The following is a 23484-nucleotide window of genomic DNA, read 5'->3' as shown; positions in this document are numbered from 1 at the left end:
TGACCTGGTTTCGGTCGAATTACATTAACTGAAGCACTACATAATACACTGAGTTAGTGCGTGAATGCAGTCTGATGATATCAGCGTGGTCAGTCTTGTGCCTATCGTTGTGTGCTACCGTGCACTACAGTCTCATGCAATAACTTTCTCGTGTAATAACAGCCTTATTGAAATCATAGTGATCAGACTTATGCCTATTACTATAGACTCTTGTACGCTACATTTCACGTATCCCATGTATAATAACGTAATATTCATCTCGGAGATTAAAACTTTAGAGTTGTGGTGTTGTCACAACTAGGAGAGTCTGATATTGCTGTGAACCACAATATGCCCATTCTTCATCGATATGATGTTGACATTTATACATTGGATTCCACATATTTCTGCACATGTTTAACAGTACATTCCCATATCTGTTCAAGGCAGAAAACATTGTGGTTACATCAAAATCCATACACTCCTAGGTACTCCAGTTCATCACTCATAATTTCAGATGTTTTGGTTTTACTGTGAGCAGTGAATTAACAGAGAATGTTGTCTTAATATTAAATGTTTAAATCACTTTCGCTAGTTTCACGCATACGTGTGACATATACTTGCTACCGCTACTAAGGGATTTATTGAATTCCAATAGAAACAGAGTTTCATATAGTGAAATACACTTTATGAATTTGTCAATAGATTAAACGTTAGGCTTAATAATATTACTCTTTATATATAATATTGTATTTACTTGTTTTATTTCTCAATGGTGCTTCGAAGAACTTACAGTCTACAAACAGTTATCCTTGTCTTTTGTAATCACAATTTAAACAGGATAATATGATTCTCGAATAGCAATCAAACTGCGAAATTTCTAGCCGGTTTGCCTTAGTGCTGAATAAAAAAAAACACTTTCACATCGGCATGAGACTAGCTAACTCACTTTCAGTTGAAAAGACCATATAAAGCGTCTGGGCGTTCTAGACTGGATATGAATCCAAGTGTTTCTAACCGAAGAGAATTGTCCATGCCGCATGATATAAAGGGACTCTTGCTATGTACGTGTACCAGATTAAAAAGCCAAGTGCTTATGGGCACCTCGTTTTTTTAAATAGAGTACATTTACTCTTCAAGTAAAATTAAGAATGAATTACATAAACTTGATATCTTATTGAACTTAACAGTTTTGTAGATAATTTTCCCTTTTCCAAGTAATTTCTTTCTTTAGCAAGTAAATGTTAGATATGTTATTCAGATATTTATTATTTATTATCTTCCATATTCTGGAATCATTATTTCGAGAGACTGAAAGTATAAGAAAAATCTTCCAAGTAAAGTATTTTAAATATTTCTTGAAGATTTGACAAAATATTCAAGTTTTGATCAAAGTTTTAGTCTTCTTTATTAACTCTGGTTTATGCTTAATGATATTAATGATTACCTCAATGTAACTAAAGGTATTAAGCGAGTTTATTATGTTTGTGAACTGCTTGTGTTCTATGGCCAGTCTCTCTGGAGAGAAAGAGAAAGATCACAAATTATGTCACATCATTAGTAACACCGGCTAAGGGGGTTTTCAACTGGGAGTGTTTCTCGGTTTCATAACAAAGGTATCAATTTTTTTCCCAGAAAATCTAGCCAGTCTCATACGAAGTAGCGGTTTTTAGTTCCAGAAACAAAAAATTGCATCCAGCAGAACAGGTATACCAGCTAGAACACACTCAAATTTAAGGCTATAAGATCAGTGAATTATGTCTACTGGTCTCATAGCCTTAGCTCTTTCTGCCGCAATTCCAAACAACACCCAGAAGCTCGAGTTTATCTCCACAAAACGGACAAACCTGTAAAGGAACACACGGATTCCATGGATATAATTACTCACAGTCTTTTTTGGCTATGCGTAATATTAAGAACAACAACATCTCAGAATAGCAAAAAAAATTTTTTTATAAAGATGCAATCGATAGGCGTAATATAAAATGAATAAGTAAATCCTCTAACACGTTTCGGGAGTAACAGGACTTCTTTATGTCTGAGGTTTTGGAAATAGATTGGCTGCCAGCCTCCGCCTCGCACCATCGCTGAGGTTGAGTGCGCTTCAACGGCGCCGTACGTAAGAGGAAATGTATTCTAATCTATGTTTATTTGTATCGATTCATGTGCACATGTGTTCTGTAGTCGATTCTAATAAGTTGGATTAAAAGCTCGCCTTTGTTCAAAGGGGGGAATAAACTGAACTCTACAAGCAGTTGACAAAAGGCTTAGAAAAGTTCCTCTAACCGGCTGACTATAACCGAACATATAACGGTCTATCATCATGAGGCCACATAAGTCTCTTGGTATAATATATTAACTTGATTGTAATTGGTCGCCAGTTTGATTGTTTGATTAGTCGAGTGATTAGCTCATCTGCTTTCCATTCAGTAAGTTTTGAGTTCGAATCTCTTGGTGGCATGGCTGTTTGTAAGTATCTTTAGGTAGTAAATGATGATCGTCTGCTGCGTGACCACTACCACATGCTTACTGGAGGCTTACAATGGCTTTAAAAGTTTTGTTTGGTTCCTAAATGCAGCGTTTTCGGATTATTTAACTCTTCGTCCACCCATAGGTGTTGATGGACAATACAATAGGTTTACAACCATTTGTGGATGGGATTTACATAAAATTGTTTACGTAGATTTGAAATTTAATAGGCTGAGTAAAAGTAACACGCATACGTACGTAAACATATATTTGTATTATTTTTGTGTGTAGTACATTTTCCTTTTTGTTCAAAAGACTTGAGTACGAATTCCGTCTAGTTTTGAGACACCTTTTAAACAGCGTATCATACTGATGGTGAATTAGCTTAACTCATACGGATGTGATCAATTTTTCTTTTCTTCCTTCCTGAAACTTTGATTTTTCATCCTACTAAACTGGAAATCCTTCGAACCACATCTCTCTCTTTCTATTTTGAATTCACTCACCAGTAGGCATCTTCTTCTGTGTTTCTTAGATATTACGAGTAAAGTGTGCTGATTTCCTGGTTAGGTGGTTACAAGCATTTAATTTAATTAGCTTGCTCTGCTGTAGTACTGCATCCTATAACGGGATACAGCACTACAGCAGAGCACGCATAATGGGAGGTGGATTTATGTCTGTTAATTCCATGCGCTCTCCAACAGATTTGTATGCTAGGTGAGGATATACCTGCCGCCTTCTTGAGATAGAGAAAAAGAGGCCGTCTAACTCACCTTCAGTTGAAAAGCCATTGTACAGATTCTTCGCATCATGGATGGATTCGAAACCTAGGTATTTCCAACCGAAAGCTAAACGCTGTAGCTTCCCCATAACTTCTCTATGAGCCATGGAGGCTCTGACCAGTAAGTTATCGAATCTAAATTCAAGTTGGATGAGGAGGTGCTATATCTAATTTTCATGAAATATGAAGTCTTACTCTTGATGAGTAGTGTACGTATAGTACTGGGTAGGAAGAATTCCTTCTATTGTTAAAATTAAAACGAATATTTAAATTCAATTCCAGATCCAAAGAGGTTGCTCACAGTCTGTAACTCAATTATTTCTGCATTTTGAAATTATTTTAAGCTTAAAGAAGTGTTTTGTTTTATGGAAAATTTGGAATAGGTTTGCGTTAGTTTCTCAAGAAACAAAGTAAACATGATGAAACCTTGGAATGAAAGTTATGAAAACCGATTATACTTAAGAAGGTTCAATAAAGGAGTATTTTTAGATCCGCCCATGACAGTAATTTTTTCACCTCATGTCTGCCTAACGAGCACTAGAAAGACATTTACTTCTCAGCGAATGCCGATATTCTCGTTCAGCCAACAGATCGTAAAAAGGACTCGTTGCGTCTATTGATTAGTATTGATCATTCGTAACACTAAACCAACGACGAAATACGACTAGAAACTGACTCTTTCCGTAGAAATCAGAAACGCTGCATCTCCTCAAAGGGAGAATTTAATAAATCGTTAATTGCTATATCCTTGTGAAAGAAGGGAGAAATAATTATGGATATTCGATATTGAAATATTAATTAGGAAATTTCGTGCCGCACTGAAATCCCCCGAGAAATGGAACAATTAAAGCCATGCTTATCTGAAAATCGTTTTTTTAAATAAAATAAGTAACATTTTCAGTTTAAAATACTGACGTCAGAGTCCTGATCTGATAAAAATATTTTAAACTAGGTGAATCGTCATTCATTTCATTCATGCGCTGAGCTTTAATAGGAGCAGTACTTCTCAAGAGTTTGTATAGTATTCGGAATAGATTTTATTTTAAAAACATTCTTCCAAACAGCAGTTGAAAATGAGAACGGAGTCTCCTTAGTTCAGTTGGTATCGAGCATCGACCATCCGTTAGTTTGGAAAGACCTGAATTCGAACCCTGTTCACAACAGGAAGAATCTTTGGCTTTTCAACTGAGGGTGAGTTAGCCAGTCTTGTAGAATTTACTTTAGATGAGTTCATCCTCTCCTCTCCTGGAAATGTGTGTTTTCATCCCGAGAAACAGGCAGAAGAACACAAGGAGTCAATAGACATAATTGGCCTCATGGCCTTGATTACTTCGGTTATAATTCCAACAACTCCAATCCAGCCCAACAGTAGTAATGACAGTTTATAGGCTATAAAATGTTCCTTTTAAGAGCTATTGTGATATAATGGTAGACCTAACAACACAACCATTTCATAAGCTTCTGTGTATTTTATTGTTTTGTATTCTGGCTGCCAATTGCGTATTCCCAGTTGTCTGTTTTGAAACCTTACTACTACCGCCTATCAACTTCTAATTCAACTTCTTCTAACGAGTACTCTTTACAAAGTTTTTCGCTTCCTTGTTAGGATTCGAAAGTTCTTTCTAACCAAAGATCAAATGTCGTGGGGCATTTTACTCTTTGAAATTGAAAGTCTCACACCTGGGTTGGGGGACACGCTTTCTAGACGGAATTCGAACTCTGCTAATTCTAACTGAAGGGCAGGAGCTGTTCTTCCGGTTATCATATGCTTACACAAGATTAAAATATCCTCTGAGCTCACAGATGCACAAGTGTTACCTGAAATAGGAAATTATGATTAAAACTCACTTTCTTACATGTTTTTCCCCATAATATTTTCTTCAAAATGTAGCACTAATTTTGTCAATGCATGTAGTAGACTTTACTGAAAAGTAGGGTTTTCTTTTCCCTTTTAAAATGCCACATCATACACACAAATGACAACTATAATGGTTTCCCTTCGTAGTCATAGCTTCCTCGGCACTTCTAAACAAAGCATTGACAACAATAACGAACATTAACTATGAACTTTTTTTACGCGAGGATTTTCTCTGTCCAAAGAATGTCATTCACTTATATGAAAATTTCGCTGGTCTATCAATAATTTCAATAATTAGCCTGTAAGTAAATATTAGACGTTGCTGTAAAATTTCATTATTCTCAAGATAATTGATTGAAAAAAGAGAGCTCTAAAAGAACGTAATATTTACCTCAACTTCTCTATTTTTACTTAGCAAAGCATTTAGCGAAAGTGCGGACGGTTCGGAGAACGGAGGACGTGTTTTTCGATAAGACCTGGTTCGAATCCTGCCTATGATTGCAGCGACATCGAATGTGAGTTAGCCAGTCTCTTACTAGATGTTAAGGGTTCTTCCTTTGAGTTTCCTTCCCGAAACCTGAGTTTCTATTCCAGAAAGACAGACAGACAAACCAGCTGGAGAATACAAAAGGAAAACAAAACATATAATCACATGCAGATTATGTATTTTCATAATCTGCATGTGATTTTAGGCCTATTTTGTATCATTACTGTAATCCTAGGGTACTTGAATTTAAATAAACAGTCCTATTTTAAATAGCAATGATACGTTCATGAGTGTTCTTGCCAAAGGTTAGAAGTAATGAGAGTGTTAAATTTGATGACAATGTGTATATTGCAGAATTTGACTTTATATAAAATAGACAATTTTATTTATCGAATACTGTATGGTGATGGAAGTCTAATCAGGTGATGGGAACTTGATAAGAGTGCTATTCATGATAACGAAGGACTTGTAATCTTTCTTATATTGGTTGGAATTAGGGCCGAAGCGGGTAAGACTGTAAAGCTGGTCTATTATGTCTATTATTATTAGGTCAAAAACTAGGTTAGCTAGAGTAAAAATACTGCAATAAATCTGGATGAATCATGTTTGGTTAGAAAAGTCTTTATAAAGATTGTGATAGGCGGAACTTGAACTGAAATCTTTTAACCGAAGAGTGTCTTTTACGCTCTTCGTTTAAAAGGTCAGTTAACAGGTCGAAGTACTGACTTTTATTATTGATTCGATTATTCTCCTTGTAATTCTTGAATCGTTTTACACTCTTCTTTGGTTTGTAGGTGCCTCCATGTCAATCGGTAAAGCCGATTCGATTGACAAGACTAGTCTTGAATTCTGTCTAGGACGCAGGGCAATTTTATAAGTTTGTTTTTTTTTTCTTCGCTGATGAACTAGTCTTATCTCATACGGAGATGGAAGGGGGTTTCTCCCTCCCGGAAATTCTCTTTTTTTTATTTTGCAGAATATTCAAACAGGCAATGCACTCAAATCCACTGACATCGCAATCATAGTTGATTCGTCCATAATTCAAATTAATCTAATCTAATCTCGGATAACGTTTTTTTTTTTATTTTCTTGAATGTCATTATTATAACCTGGGTAATGTTTGTGATTTATAATACCAAAATCTGTTAAAAACATTGGTCATTTGATATATACTGTAAAAACGAAAAGAAAAGAAAGTATGTGTTCATTAATTATTTAATTCAAAATCTCTGTCAGAAGGATTTGTAATATTCAAAATGACAGCAATGGAGATTGGAGTCAAATAACTTCATACACGAATCGTTATATGCTAGCCTAGTTGGTAGAGTGATTAGCGTATCCACTCTGCAACCAATAGGCTGTCCGTTCAAATCCTGCCGTGGGCATGGATATTTGTAATTATTTTAGGTGGGAGATGAATTGCATCCCTGGTCCAAAAGCTCCAAGTATTCTGGTCTCTAGAGCGGGCTTTCCGGATTATGTAAATAAAAAAAATACAAAACTATAAAATTACAAGAATCCTTATTTCACTTTCTATGCTAATACATTATAGGTTTATAACTTTTCGTGGGTGGGAGGGACTTAAAATTGAGCAAATCGGTTTAATCTGAGTAATTTTAACTATTTATATGTCGATATTGTTTAACCCTCTTATTCCCTGCCATCAAAATGAAGCGATTAATCAACGAAATTAAATCATCAAAGGAATTTTTTAATTATTTTTATAATGATATGTAAAGCATTACCGACAACTTTCTGAAATGCGCACTTAAAAAAACAAAAAAACAATGTGCTTAAAAGCTTCGTTAGGTAAGAGCGTACATCACATCAGCACTAAACAGCTTATGCGACACAACTCTGTTAGACATTAACACAGTATTTCAAAATCCATTATCATTTAATTTCATTTACTTTTTTTGGGGGGGGGGGTTTGTCTGGTGCATTTTATAAGCATCCTGTTCACTTGCAAAAGCATTTCCGATTTCACCAAAAAAAAAAAAAAAAAGAGAACATTACTTAGCATGAAAGTCTCTGCTGTAAATGGTGATTGAAGTTAAACACGATAATCCTTTTTCCTTTCTTCTAATTAGATCACGAGGAAAAGCTATTTTAAAGAAAGTAAATAATCTCTTTATGTGCGCTACTGAAACATCCTTTTCTGTTTATTGAGTAAAGGAGAGAGAGAGAGAGAGAGAGAGAGAATAGAATGAAAGAAAAAGGAAGAATAGAATGAGAGATAGAGAAAAGAATTGCTGGTGTTTCCTTCTGGTGATAACATTTACTGTTTGTAAAATGCAACAAACTTAAGTGGTCCCGCGGTAAAACCGAACAGTGTTATGACCTTGCTAGCTCATAACTGCGTACAAAAGGTATCAGCTGACAATCTTACCTGTGCATATTCACAGCACTAGAAGATATACGATCATAGCATAGCTATTTACCCTCTCACTAATTAAAGAAGGAATGCTATGATACAGCTCTCAATGCAATAATTCGTTTTTGAAGTATATTCATAGATGAAAAGGGAATTATTATTAGTATAATCTCTAAATTATTATTATAATTATATATTTATAATTATTATTATAAATTACCTCAACATCACTGAAGCACGCAAGCCCCACCGCCACGACAAGGCCATGTTCCTTCGGGGGGATTATTATTATTATTATTATTATTATTAGTGAGACCACCAGAAGTGAGGGCTGATCGAGGGAGGCCATATACCTCCTGCGCTCACCACCTCCAATGGCAATTCATTGCAATCATGCGTCACCATTTTGTGAGAGAATAGAGAAGTTGATCTAGCTTTCATTCTAAAATCTAGCTCTCACTCCATTCTTGACTGCAGTCATTCTGAACTTCCATGGATATCCTTTCGTCTTCTCCCCCACCCTCCATAAAATGAAAAATTCCATCTCCTGGTATCTTATATGCTTTTTCAAAAGTTTATAGGTTTCAGAGTCTCAATCATATCATTTCTCTTTCTCCTCTCTGCTAGCAAATACTGCGTCAGTTGCTTTCCTGACTACCTTGCCCATCTTCTCATCATCATCAGCAAATGTATGTCACCTGTCAAATCCTTCCCAGTGTCATTAATATAACGACTGAATAACAATGGACTAATCTGTACGGTATACCACTGGTCACCTTAAATCTTGCAGACTGATATCCCTCATATACCACCAAACACACGTCTTTGCACCACCCTTATTAAAAATATATTAACACTAAAATCTTAGAAATCTTTTACGAAGAAAATATCTTCCTCGTTTTGCCGAGGATATTTTTGTCTAAAATGTAGTTTTGTCTAAAAATTAAATTACTTATTAATATTATATGTTAATTTATGTTAAACTAACTGATGTTATATAAGTAAAGGATATTAGATCCAGCATTATTTCAACGCTGAATGTAGAAACTATGAAAGTTTCGTTAAAATAAGTTGACCAGAGAGCTTATGGAAATGCACTCACCGGCATTCTCGAGTTGCCTTTGCGCGGACTACTTAGAAAACTCAAGCGTCTATATATTCGCTTTCTATTCGTCCATCTTGATAAGGCTTCACTGGCTTGACAGCTGTTACGAACTAGTTGGTTCTCCTCAGAGACCAGGCAGAAACCTTAAGAGAGCAAAATCTCTCGTTCAGTACTAAGGAACTTGAAATGTCCGAGAGGTGTTTTCTGCAGTCGGCTTTGAAATAATGCTGGATCTGATATTCACTTTACTTATATGATTTTGCATCACCAAACTGAAGCCTTTTGGCTCTTTATTTTAATAAAAACTAACTGATGTTAGTTTGTAATTGTCTCAATTTTGATAAAACAGTTAAAGAATTAATTTTTACTTTTCTTCTTTGAACATATATATATATATATATATATTAGGGATGCTGGGAGTTAAAAGTTGGGAACTATTGTTGTACGTTAATATTTGCCGTAATAGAACAGTAAAAACTGTGAAATAAAAAGACATTTGTGATAATGAGATACTAAGATGAAGGACAATTAAGTATCCATACCATTATTTTAGTAAAACAGTCCAGTGCAAGAAATTAGGAGTAAAGAGAAAATACTATATGGGGATTCGATTATAAGAGGTATACTTGGCGATAAAGTAAGGAAACCATGTTTCCCTGGTGCGAAGATCAAGGATGTTCGGAAAGCTGTTGGTTTGCAGAATGGAGAAGTGAAAAGTGGGGAATTGTGGCAGATGCAAATGATTCGAAAGATGAGAAATATACAATGAGAAAAGATATGAAAGAAGCGAAAATGAAGATTAAGAAAGTAAAGATTGTGAGTCTGCTGCTTCGGTATGATAGTTTAAAATTGAGAAGAAGGGCCATGATTTCTAAATAGTCTATGTGAAGATTGTGCATTAGGAATGGTGTGCAGTTTCTAGATGTATGGAGTGAATTTTATGGAAGAAAGGACTTGTATATGCCTGATAGATTTCATTTGAATGGGCGTGGAGTTTGATGTTTGGAGAGAGTGTGTTGTTCAGTGAGAAAAATAAGAGAAAATAGAGATATTATGGGATGATGTAATCAAGTAATTATGTATTTGGCTACCCTTGGGACAAATGAGTGTGAGTACAGGAATGACCGTTCGGAAATAGCCACTCTTGTGATTCATGCTTGTGAGTACAGAAATGACTGTGAACAACTGGGTGCAGTTTCGAATATGAATCGGCAGGTAATGCAAGGTAATGACATTATGCAAGGGGATGTTGAAATGCATATACACGAGCCCCAGAAGTATCAGAAATAAAGGAGAGGAGTTTTTGATATTGGCCAGCACGACGTAGCCAAACCTTATTGATATCATCGAGATTTGTGTGACAGAGAATTGTGTAATTACATGGACAGAATATAAGGGATATTGTATTTTCAGAGAATATAGAGGAAATTGGGCAGGATGAGAGGTATTGTTGATGATATAGCTGAAGAATGTGGACCAACAAAAAAAGAAGTTAAGGAGAATTATAGATCTCAGGAACTGATTGATTTGAGATTGTGTGGTATAAGATCGAGGCCAACAGAACAAGAGACATTGTTGGTTGCTGCTGGGGGGGGGGGGTCCAGAGGAAGATGGGGACACCATGTATCGATAAATTAGCACAATGAGTGTAAGTTGAGCAATTATTATTGACGACTTCAACTATGGGGGATACAAACTGGAAGGAAGAAAGGCAAATGGCAAGATGGAAATGGAATTTAAACAGTTACTAAGGGATAATTACCTTAAACAGCACACGATGAGAGATCCAAGGATGTGAGCGTGTTGGATCTGGCAATCGCATCCGAAAATCTATCTATGACAATAGTAACAACTCTACCTCCGATCGGGAAAAGTCACCAAGCTGTCTTGTTCTGGGAGGTTGTTCAACATGTGGGATTCTCAGTAAATCAGATTTAGAGAGAAAATTAGCTAAGCAGGCCAAAGTAAATCCAAAAGAGTTTTTTTCGCTAAGTAGCGAGTAAGAGAAATAATAATTATGGAAAGATAACTCTACTTATTGCTGATGGTATGAAAGTGACTGAATAAGAAGAAATAGTTGAGTTACTAAGTGATCACTTTGCAAGGGTGTATCATCCAGTTGAAGACACAGCAGTTATTGATGTGGCAGAGGCTGATGTGAGAATTGACGTGGAAGAATTGGAGGTTTTCAATATATTGAAAAATATCGATGTGAATACAGCATTGGGACTAGGTAGTATGTCAGCTCGTATGCTACTAGAATTTGCATGAGAACTGGCAGTGTCTCTAGCGAAGTTGTTTAATGTAAGTCTCAGAGTTGACAAGATTCCAAGTGAGTGGAAAGAGAGTAAGATAGTTCCATTACATAAAGGTCTCTCTAAGACAGAAGTAGCAATCCAATTAGTATCTCGGGAGTGCTGGTTAAATTATTAGAAAAATCAGTTAAAGGTAAAATTTAGGAATGGATAGATAACAACATGATATAGTATAGGAGGAAGCATGACTTTGTAAAAGGTAGGTCCTGCCCTAATAATTTATTCACATTTTATAATAAAGTAATTGCAAAATTGGATAAAATAAATGTGCTTTATAAAGGCATTCGACATAATGCAGCATGAAAATTATTACATAAGTTTGTGCAAATGAGAATGGATATGAGGCTGGTGACATGGATAACGCGGTCGCTGGCAGACAGACATCAGCGATTATATATGGTGGAGTGGAATCATCGAGAATGAGAGTGACTGTTGGAGTGCCCCAGGGCTCTGTGTTAGGGCCACTACTCGTTCATTTATGTATTAATGACCTAGCCAAAGATTTAACAGAAGAATATTCAGTTGTTTGCTGAAGATTCAAAACTAGGTAAGTAGGTCGATAAAGATGACTCATGCTGCCAACCTCTACTCACAGGGAGCATTCCCTGTGAGTAGTTCCTGTCACAGCCCGGTCACTCGTCTCTGAATCCTCTCTACCACCATCTGATCTCCAAGAAACTCAGATGAGAAAATCTGTGGACAGTATTCAAGATGTGACAGAATCATATCCTTATATGATTCTGCCACATCTAGCCCTTTCAATTTCCTGTAATCAGTACTATCAATATGATACAAAGTATGTAACCTTTTCATCCCTAAGTGATAATCGTTGTCCGTTGCCCACACTGTTAATTTATTTAAATCATACCGAAGGATATACACGTGTATGAGTCGTAGAGTTTAGTTAACAGGCGGGGGAAAGATGACATGATAGAAACCTATAAGTTACTAAAGGAATTCTATACGATTGACATGAAAGAATTTTTTCAATACATGAAGAGTAGGAAGAGAACAATAGGTCACCTGTTTGAAGTTGTAAGTGTGTGCGGACCAGGGGTCAAGGGATCATTCCCCTGGTTAGTAAGGGTGTGCGGACCAGGTTCTTTTCTTGCGGAATGGTTAATAAGTGAAATTGATTACCAGCGGTACTTGTGAGTGCTCAGAGGTGAATAAGTTTAAGGAGAGATATGATAGATAGTGTGTGAATAATGTTCGTGTAGGTCTCCCGCGATGAGTCTTTTGACTCCATTGAGATATCTACCCGTATAATAATATTAATAACTATAATAATAAACAATTGGAAAATGTATGCAAAAGTTTTAGGTGAGACGGTATGAAAATTATAAAAACTATGGAAAAAGTCCGAAGTCTCTCCCCATTTATAGACAACAAGCATTACTTTTGGAGTTTAGAATTACAGTTACTAATATAAATATTTCCGATTCAAGTTATTCTCAAAATAATGTCAAAGTTAAATAATTGTAAAAAGTGTTTACTTTTATTTTGAAAAAGCAAAATTGCAAACTACTAGAGAGCTGTCTTTCTTCTTTTATAAATCAGGGAGCATTCTAGAAATTGTATCACAAAGAAGAGACAGATGTACGTATAATAACGACAGATTAATGCATTTCACTGAAAAAAGAAATACATTTCACTAATGCAATATTCATACGCATAGTGGGACTATTTTACATAAAAGTTTTCTTTGATAAGATTGTAATTCTCGTTTCTGTGGGAAGGGGGGGGGGAAGAAAAAGAAGAGAGCATGACAAATTGCAAAAACTGACAGCACTGCGCGTGCATTTCCACTAGGAAAAAAATAATCGAAATTCCATTTTAATGTAGTTAAATAAAAAAAAATATTTTTATTGGTCGTATAATGCCAGATGATGTAAAAATAATCAATCCCTTATTGTCTTTTATATAAATTTCCGTAGTGTTCAAACGAACAAGAAACTTTCTGAATAAAATAAGGTTTATGTTATTCAGCTCTTGTAACGATATATATATATATATATTTTTTTTGAAAGCCTTATTTAAAACTCGATTGAAGAGTAATTTAAAATTCAAGAGTAAGCAAACAAAAGTTTGGGCATGAAGTGTCTTCCCTAATGGACGACTTCTATTGTATTAACAGTTGACTTCCCATGAAATTTCCCCAATATCCTAATAATGTAAAAACATACTTCCTTAAGGACTCCACTCCACACTTCTGTATATATTACCATGAATTATTGGAAGAATCTTTACCCAGACTAGTGTCGATATGTATTGGGATACACTGTTGAAAATGGTTCCAGGGGTTTCAGAAAGTGAGTAATGGAATCTCCTCAGAATAATCTCTCTCTCTCTCTCTCTCTCACACACACACACACACACACACACACACACACACACACACACACACACACACACACACACACACACACACATATCACTCTAAACTTGGATCACTCCAGTAATTTATGTTAACCCTGCCAGAGAGCACCTATGCAGAACGGCTACCAGCTCCACGCGTTTCCGAACTTCAACTCTATCTCCAATAGCAACAACAGGCAAAACTCCACCATGAGCCGAATATCGACTGTACTCTGCTATAGACTAAACACACCTATTAGCGTGCCGTAGGTGGCCTAAAATGGTAATATTAAATTTATATTATTAAGTATTTTATCATTTATTATTATTGACATTCCTCATGTGACATAATTCATATCTTTAAGTACATGTAACTACTACCAGATGTGTCCGAGGTCGTTAATTTTATGTTTGTAAATGAAAACGGAAGCACTCTTTAATAAACTAACCGCACAACCACAATTAGAGACAGGCTAACTCAGTGCTTGGGGCGGGGAGAGAAAAACCAATAATAGATCAATAAGTGTTCACTGCTATGGTCAAGCTAATATGTAGCTTGACATTTACCGTCCTATATTATAATCTGACTGGTCTATATTCGAATCCGTTGCTTTTCTTTACGATTTCATTCATTCTTTTCATTTAATATCTTCATTTCCAGTGGCGGCTCGTGGCTTGAAATCGTGGGGGGGGGGGGGGGGAAGGTGCTGCAACCTTCGAAATATACATACACACTGTAAGTACAGTGTATACGTGTTTGGATAAAATATCAAAATTATGGTAAAAATTAAAAAAAAAAATTAAACATGAAAAAATATTGTTTATTATCGATAAAATTATACAGTTTGGTATAATTCAAAATTACTTAAAAATAAAATCCATTATCATAACCCCAATAATGTTCTAAAATAAAAACTATAACAAATGTTATGTCTTTAATTGTAATACTCAAATATTTAAAGAGATGGAGTAAACACGATAAGCACTACGGACACTCTACTACTAGTGCAAACTGCATATAATTCTGCATATAAACTGCATATAAACTGCATATAATTTTTAATTTTTGCTATGGTTCCTTTTTGTAGTATTTATTTTAATGACCAAATTATTTGATTTTTATTTAGTGTTATCTTTTTAGCTTTTTTTTTTCTTTAATCATAATTCGCGCAATGTGTTTTTAAATAATAAACGATATGCATATATGTATGATTACGAAAATTATTTCTTTATTTTTGTTAACATTCGCTTTTTGTTCAGCGATGAACTGTAGAGAAATAAAAGTTTCTTATGTATTGTTGACTTGAAGTATTTTTTAACTTGTAAGAGAGTGCAAGATATGACTGCTTATCTCACTCCAGAAGTCCACGTGTCAAAACAGGAAAGAAAAAAAAAAAACGGCTTTCTAGCTGCCATCTCTGACGTTTGGCAATCTGCCAACTGGCATCACTCCAACAAGTACTTGAATACATCTCGTGTCTTTCATATCGTGTCAAAAAGCGTCAGCGAATCGACTGTACCTCTCTATTATTACTGTTAGTGAGGATCTCATTTGTCATGCCACTTTTATGAGCAAGATGAGCATAAAGTGACAGGTTTCAACTACGTCACACCTCGATATTATGCATTTTGATCTACAGCTAAACAGATGTTTTTTTTTTCTCCTAAGGATTTTAGTATATATTAAGAACCTTATAAAAAATACAAAAACACTATCCTGACTCCAAACGATATCCAAGTGTCTTGAGGTGAGAACGACGCATCTTTATCCTTAACTTCTTGGCATGCGACCATCTTAGACCTAAAAAAAAAGTGAAATACAAATCTAAACTTCCTGGTTTGTTTGAATTCGGTAAACAGAAGATCAAAAAAACATCTTTGAAGGTGCAGGTTTCAAGACACATTAGTTCGGCAACTTTGGATTTGGCCAGTTTTTTTTTTTTTTTTTTTTTTTTAACTAAGGCTGAAGTAACTAAAACCGGGAAGTTACGGTAATTGTTTTATTTACTGTGTAATGCGTCTATATATTGCGTGCATTGTTTTCTGGCCTGTTTACCTGTTTAGTGAAACGAAAAATCCTATCGTCTACATACGAGACTGCCCAACGAATCTTTATAATGGTTTTTCCAACCTTCATTTGAAAAGCCCTTATAAATTTCATAGGGACGGAAATCCAACCAGCATCTTTCAAATCAAAGGGTAATAGTCGATTCTTACCAGCGTACTAGCTCAATTGTATGGACAGTGCACTTTCTAACCAAAGGGCATTGTCGATACCGACTGAGGTACGGCGGTTTGAGGAGGAGAATGGAATATTGCGAGTCTCACTACCCACCTTTGGACAGAAATAAGGATTATTCGAGGCGTCATTCTAGATAGGAATAATATTATTGTGGAAATCATTAAGACATAAATTGGATATAAAACGTTAATATACGACTTAAAGAGGGGTATACTGATGCACAGCTGTTAGCCTGGAACACCCTGTAAATTCGATTCTATCCGACTAGACAGATATTTTCTATTTTATTTCAGCAGATTCTAAAGTTTTTCGTTTTATTCTGCAGGCAACTAGGTTTAGGATTAAGAAATGTAGCCTATTAAATTTACACACCTCGGTAGTACACCGAGGCCTTGTTGAAGAGACAGAGATCAGCGGCTTACTCTTTCTTGGGGAAAATGAATAGGTGTTGTAGTTTATTTTATTTTTATTTATTTATTTATTTATTTTGATAATTGAATCAGCTATAGCTTGAAGTCCCTGAGAAATAATAATGGACTATTTGTTTTCAAATATAAGAAGTAGTATATCAAAATAAAGAGGTACGAAATAGTTTGGAAAATTGTTGGAATGTGATTGATGATTATTTCAATTGAAAATGTTAGGAAGACAGAGAGAGAAAGAGAGAGAGAGAGAGAGAGAGAGAGGGCCATATTGAGTGAAGAGGAATTGTCTTGGGCCGCATATAAAATGTATAATATAGCTAATGTATATAAGTTACAAAACTTCCTTTATTTTTTAAATTTTTTATTATACCATTAAAAAAGAGGACAGCACAAAGACAAAACTAGTGAGATATTTGGCCTTGTTTACGTGAAACGAATGCATCAATATCTAGTGCGATGGAAGTGGTTGCAATTCGTAGTGAGCTCTCAAGATTCTCGTCAGTAATTTTTGAATAACTTGGCTCTTCGTATGCGCTTCATTCTTGAAAATAGTTGTTCACAAATGTACGTGTTACCAAAAAGCGATGACCTGAATAAAGCGTGATTGTGAAGCCAAGGATATTTTTCTCTAGGAAGATAGGTCTTATAAAAATCTAGCAAAGAGACATGATCAAATTTTACTGATTGCAATTCTATACATTCCATTTGAAAAGTCATTTGTATTTATGCTGATTGAAAATGGAGTCGCAAATATACGGAAAAAAATTTATAATTTTTTTTTTAAATCTTGAAACCTATTCTCAAATTCCTGTATCAAAACGGAAAGAAAGACATTATATTTTTCACTGTTCACAGGATAGTGTTTAGCCAACGTATCGAAATGCATAAAATTATTTGTCATAATTTAAGTTTCTTTTCAAACGCTGTCATGGTTTGAAACATAGCAACAGATAAGTTGATTTTCACCATGAAGACGCATGTTTATCTCATTTAAATGAGTTGTTAAATCCACCAAAATGCTAAATCTGTAAGTCATTCTTTACCTACAAGTTCTGTTACATTTTTTTTTTGATTCCATAAAAGATTTGATTTAATTTCTCAAATCATAAAATATCTTCAGCATTTTACCCCGACTTAGCTACCTTACTTCAGAAAAGTAAATGTTGTTCCCATAATCAGCAGCCATAATCTTAAGGAACTCTTGAAATTAACGATGATTCAATCCCTTGACCTTATGAAATTCACAAATTTGATGACCATTTGCATGATATTATTCAGATGGCAGACTTTCTTTGAGTTTCTCTATTTTGTCTGTACGAAACATTTCTTGATATACTCTTACACCGAATTTGGCAGCATGCTTTGCGTCTTTTGAAATATGTATATATAATTTCAAATATATAATGTCTTTTCAAATTATAATCTTTGAAAACTGACAGTATGTCAGAACACATCAGGCATAGTGCCTTGTTTTTTTTTTCTCTACAAAAAAAATACTCGTTTGTCCATTTTTTATTGAACACTCTTCCATCATCCACGATTTTTCTTTTTGGTTCTGCTTTCTTTTGGGACGACGTTGATTGCATGCTAGGATTAAAAATTAATAATTAAATAATCATTTATTTTTATAGTATTAGCGATGTTGTAAATGTAATTATAACAATATTATGAGCAAAAACTACGAGTGATAAAGTTTTGTACTTCCTATGCCACAGCTGCTAAAAATTTACTTTAATTTATTAATTTTACGAAATAACACAAGAAGCTCAAGTTTAATAATTTACAAGGAATACCTATATATCTGCTTAATAAAAAAAAAAAATGCCGGTCTTCATAGGAACACGCACATGTAAGTAGGTTGAAATACTATTCGCTGTATCTTACTAGCTAAGTCGCACAAGCGCATGTAACGTTTGATACACGCAGGTTTATTTGACTGACTGTGTGTGGCGGGCGCAGAAGAAGTTAGTACCGCACTGTACCCTTCCCTACACAGCGTTCTGTTGTCAACCGCGCAATCCGCGCTCGAGCACCGCGCAATAGAGTCATGAAAAATATTTGTAAAAATCACATAATAATGATAAAAGTTTAAGATCTTATGGGGCTGCATTACCAACAGTCCAGGGTCGCAGGTTGGACACCCTGCCTTAGTGCATCTTCTAGATGGCATAGTAAGGCTGATCTAAGAATTGCTTGCAGGGTATATAGCTACTGAGATGACAAATGAGGCTTTGAATGAAAGAAATTCTAGTGTCTTGGATGCTGAGGAAATCTTATTTTAACATCATAATATATCATAGCATATTCATATTTTTATGACAAAAAGGAACTAAAATTATTAAGTTTTAATGAATATCTACAAACATCCATACCAATTTGCTATTGGAGAACAATGTACAGTATGAAGATCAGTATTTAAAGAGATGGTGGTAAATGGTCCTGAAGCGTTTTTTATTTATTTATTTATTTATTTATGCACACTGTTAAGCTGGTGAAAAGAAAAATGCACAGGCAACGAAATCTGTGAAATGCATTTTGCAGTGATTGGGAAATCAACGATAATAGTAATTTGGTTTAATGTGTTCTTTTTTTTTTTTTTTTTGTAATTTACATATCGAACACAGGCCAAATCTGTGTTCGATATGCACATTTTCCTTCTCTAAACATCACAAATGCAACTTTTTTCAAGCGAGTTTACATCTTCAGTAAGCATGGTGGTTATATCACACCAGACGTTGAAAGTCATCCCCTACTTAAAGACATCCATGACCACGATGAGATTCAGACCCACTATCTGCTGATTGAAGAGCAAACACGCCAGCTACTCGGCCAACCTGATGGGGAGCAGACCATAGTCTTCTACTATTTCCTCATTACCGTAATCCTTTTCAAAAGATTTTGTTGTTCACAAATTCCAAGGCTAAAGTAGGCCAAATCGATCGTTATGAAGTGTTGCGATGTGGATCATAAGAAAGGAGAAAAGTTTAGCCAGACGCGTAATTTACGAGAAAAATTTTTGTCACCTCGTTTAGAAAAAAATCTATGAAGTTATTCTGCACGGCGTATGGAAATTTATAATCAGGCGGCAAATAGGGGTAGCTGATACTGATAGGGCACAGGCAACATGAACCAAGGTCGTTCCACATGATATATGAACACTGTATTCCACATAAATAGCTCCCATAGTTGCTTTCTATATTAATTTTTCCTTGCATTTATTTATTTTTTTATTATTTAACTATTGCCTTGAAAGAGCTACAGTTTATATGTAGGCGAAACGTGGGTGTTCAATTCGATTTTTATTAGGAAAGTTAATCAAGTTTCCCACAATAGTAACGTTCTAAATAGGTTTTGCAATCTCTTATATGTGAATATTAATATGAAAGTAGCGTTATTTTAAGAAGTTAAATGTCATCCCGTCAACAGATCTTGTTACTATTAATGATCAATTCATATGGAAAGTGTTATGTTTCGTTGAGGTCAAGTCTCACTGAATTCTAGTAGATTATCCATTTCCAGTGAGAGAGTCCAGGCACACTATATGACAAAAATATGTGCATACGAGTATTTCGCTAACCTCAATACACATTTGCCTTTGATTGCGGATGCTACATTCTTGGACAGAATTTTCACTGATTAATGATAAATGGCAACACGTCGATCCACCAAAATTGTCATAAGTTGCTATAGTAACAATGAACTGGTTTATCTCACCCTCAACTAACTTCCTTGAATTTAGTCCATGCTGATGTTCCATTGCTAGTCTAACGTTTACCCTGTTATTATTTACTGTTAGTAAATGGAAATTAAAACAAACTATACAGTTGTAGATTCCATGAAATTAACAATCGATTTCATCACTTTGCTATATTTTCGTTGTTTATGTAGTGTGCGTGACTGTTTCTTGATTTTCTTTTCACCATTACGTTTTGATCTTTTAATGACATTCGCCATTAGAACTTCTCGGGTGTTCTTATTTAGCTGCAGTCGCACGATCTCACTAATAACTAACATGGCACGCTTTAATCATACTTCGCTGGAAGTCAGTGAACTCTAAACCCATGTCCCAGTTTCGGTTTTTCTACACAAGTGGAACTATTTAGTATCCATCCTTTGCTGATATACTTCGCTGCGTCATTTAGTTCATCACTGGTATGCAAAAGTTCAGAACATGTGCGAAGAGTCCAAATAATTTTTGCAAAGCAGTGCAGTATCTAAGTAGGTCGGCTAAAAGTATAGGCAGGATTTATTTTGGGAGTGTATGCAAAACAAAAAAGGTATTCAGCACTTCTTTCTTTCTTTGCATGAATTCACTAATTAGAAGAATTAGTTGGAGGGTAGCGGAACTGCATTTTTCTCTTTCTTCTCTCAAGCACACGCACAAACTTCTGTGCACACTTCGGTGTTTTTGCTGAGCCTCGTAAAAAATCTTTTTTACTGGGTTCTATCTAAGATCTCGGAGATCTGCCTTTTGCTCAATTTCGCAGTTCATTTGGGATCAGAGGGTTTTAATACAAGTTCATCCAAAGATAAAGAGACATATTAAACACAGATTAATGTGTTGATTTTCACGTTGATAATATGTCAAAGAACAAAAATTTGAGAGGCATCTGGGGAAAAAGTTTCCACAAACAAAGACAAAGACCTTCTTTGAGGTTCTCTTCGAAAACACATGGAAATTCTTAGCAAAGATACTTAAACGATTCGCCATTGTTATCTCATAAATATAAATAAATAAATCATCGAAGCTTTTTATTCTCCAAAATGAATAGGCAGAGCTCTAAGTTTTGAAAATTGGAAGACAGCCTTTGACCTTTGCCTTTGATCCTCACCAAAAGCCGAGCCCATAACTTTCGATGACTGTAGCGGCATCTAGGAACTATCGCCATCTCGTGATCCTATGATCCTACACTCCGCAAAGATGAGTTTTGCAGCCGAGTCTTCTGAGATGCAGAATATGAATATGAATATGAATATGAATATGAATATGAAAGATATGGATTTCAAAAAAAAATGCCTGATCCACTGCTTTAATAAATTGCTTCATTACCTATAATTTTATGTGAAGCAATGGTACAAGTTTCGATCCAGCAGAAACACTTTTCAGTCCAATAAAGGAATATTTTCCTGCAATGACGACTTCTTTCTTTGGCCGCGGCTTTTTTTTTATCCAGTACTGATTTCGCCAACTTTCCATTCACATACGAAACATGTCAGTTCATGAAACAGGAGAGGATTACTGCTTCAGATGTATACTATCATATTTTAAAAAATAACCATTGGCGTTCTTTATATTTCACTTTATTAGAAAAAATATTTTCTAAGTTTCATTTTTTGTGAACATAACTTCCTGCTATACGGAAGCGGAAATGTTGCTTTATATCCGAACACTATTCAGGGGTCTTTTTTAGATGAATCAACGAACACCTCCTTTAACTTGGTTCATATATACTTCTATGTCTAAACTAGTTCCAAGTTCAAAAATGTGACTAATATGCCTGCAATGTTTCTGAATATCCACAAGGAAATAATAGTCTGTAGCAGTTGTGATATGTTCCAGCAATGAGTTTTCGGATACTTAAAATTTACAATTCTTGCTGTTCATAAATAACGCTTAACCCCTATAGTTAACATAGTATAGCATTCCTATAGTTAACAGTTTCATTATGTTTTCATCATTGCCGTGCAAACTCTATGGGCATCGTATCCATTATATCTCCATTTGTGAGGACACAGTTTGGGTCTTATATTGTTATTGACAAACAAGCAATAGAAATGTGCCTTTATAATTGGATTCTGAGAAACAGCATACCGAAGAAGAAGAGGAACCCTCCTCAAGTTCTAGATAACGATCAGTATTATTCTCACGTTGGTTGATTTTTACTGGAACCCTTTGTTGTTATGGAGACCGCTGATGTCTCAGTAGTATTTCCTTTCCAGCATTCACTTCATCCACGCACATTTTTTCTTGTTTTGAAGTACCGCTTTGCAAAATGATTGTTGCAAATTAAACACTACTGCCATCTACATTCTGCACACACACACACACACACACACACACACACACACACACACACACACACACACACACACACACACACACACACACACACACACACACACACACACACACACACACACACACACACACACACACGTGCACAATTTTAGACTAGCATTGATTTATTCAGTATTGCAACAGCATTTTTCCTACCTTTGTAAATGGACAACTACTTATTTTACGTTGGTATCCAGACAAGATTATTTACGAAATGAGTTTTGAAGACGAAATGTTTGATTTTTTTGTCACTAATCACAAAAAAAGTCAAGTTTCGCTTAGCTTCCTCTTTCATGGTTGTTTAGTTTAAGGATTGAAGGCAGTAATATATTGGATGACATTTTAGGCGTACACTACACTCAGGAGAAAAAAAAATATGTGGCATTTCTTAATAAAATCTATAGTCTAGATGATTCCGAGCTACTAGTCTCACTCTCTCTCCCTCTCTCTTGTTTGAAAGATGTTTCAAACATTTACATTCAGTTGGTTCCAGTTTATTATCTTGTAAATGATATACAATGCATTTTAAAAGCTGCCTGTGTCTCATGAAACACAAAGTGATATTGATCACGCCACAACTCGCTTTATATCCTCAAACGACATCACTTCATATTGCATTGCAAAATGGATGGGAGAAAAGACAAGCATAAAGTTTGCTATAGGAAAGCCAAGTTACCTTTAGAGAATTTTTTTGCTGGAAAGAGATTTACTCCAGTCTTGTGTGCTCAGATTTATAGCAGTGAGTAGGACGGTACCACATTTCTGTAAACAGCACTTAAGACGATAAACCAACTACAATCTTCGCCAGCTGACACATAAGTCACTGCGTAAGATCTGTAGTTGAAACAAGTAAAACAAGAGTCGAATAGTTTTGGCTCCTTCACTTCTTCTTCTTCTTCTCTAAACATAGTGTTGTCACTTTAGGCGATGGAAATCATCTTGCAGTCACTACTGATTAGCAAAGTCAACCCTGCCTTTCATAGATCAAGTGTAATGTAACCATCGATAGAAAAAAATTGACAGATTAATTTTG

General features: G+C 35.3%; 1 protein-coding gene across 3 annotated transcripts in view; it reads left to right on the top strand.

Annotated features, from left to right (window-relative positions):
* LOC150102353 (leukocyte tyrosine kinase receptor-like) overlaps window positions 1-23484 on the top strand; it is a 535474-nt gene that overhangs the window by 363015 nt on the left and 148975 nt on the right. The gene's annotated exons all lie outside the window — the stretch shown is intronic.

The sequence above is a fragment of the Typopeltis vanoorti genome, chromosome 10 (assembly GCF_054136105.1).
Source record: "Typopeltis vanoorti isolate ZY-2024b chromosome 10, IOZ_Tvanoo_1.0, whole genome shotgun sequence".
NCBI classification, from domain to species: domain Eukaryota; kingdom Metazoa; phylum Arthropoda; class Arachnida; order Uropygi; family Thelyphonidae; genus Typopeltis; species Typopeltis vanoorti.
The sequence above is the reverse complement of the archived record's forward strand: the minus strand, read 5'-3'. Positions and strand labels throughout refer to the sequence as shown.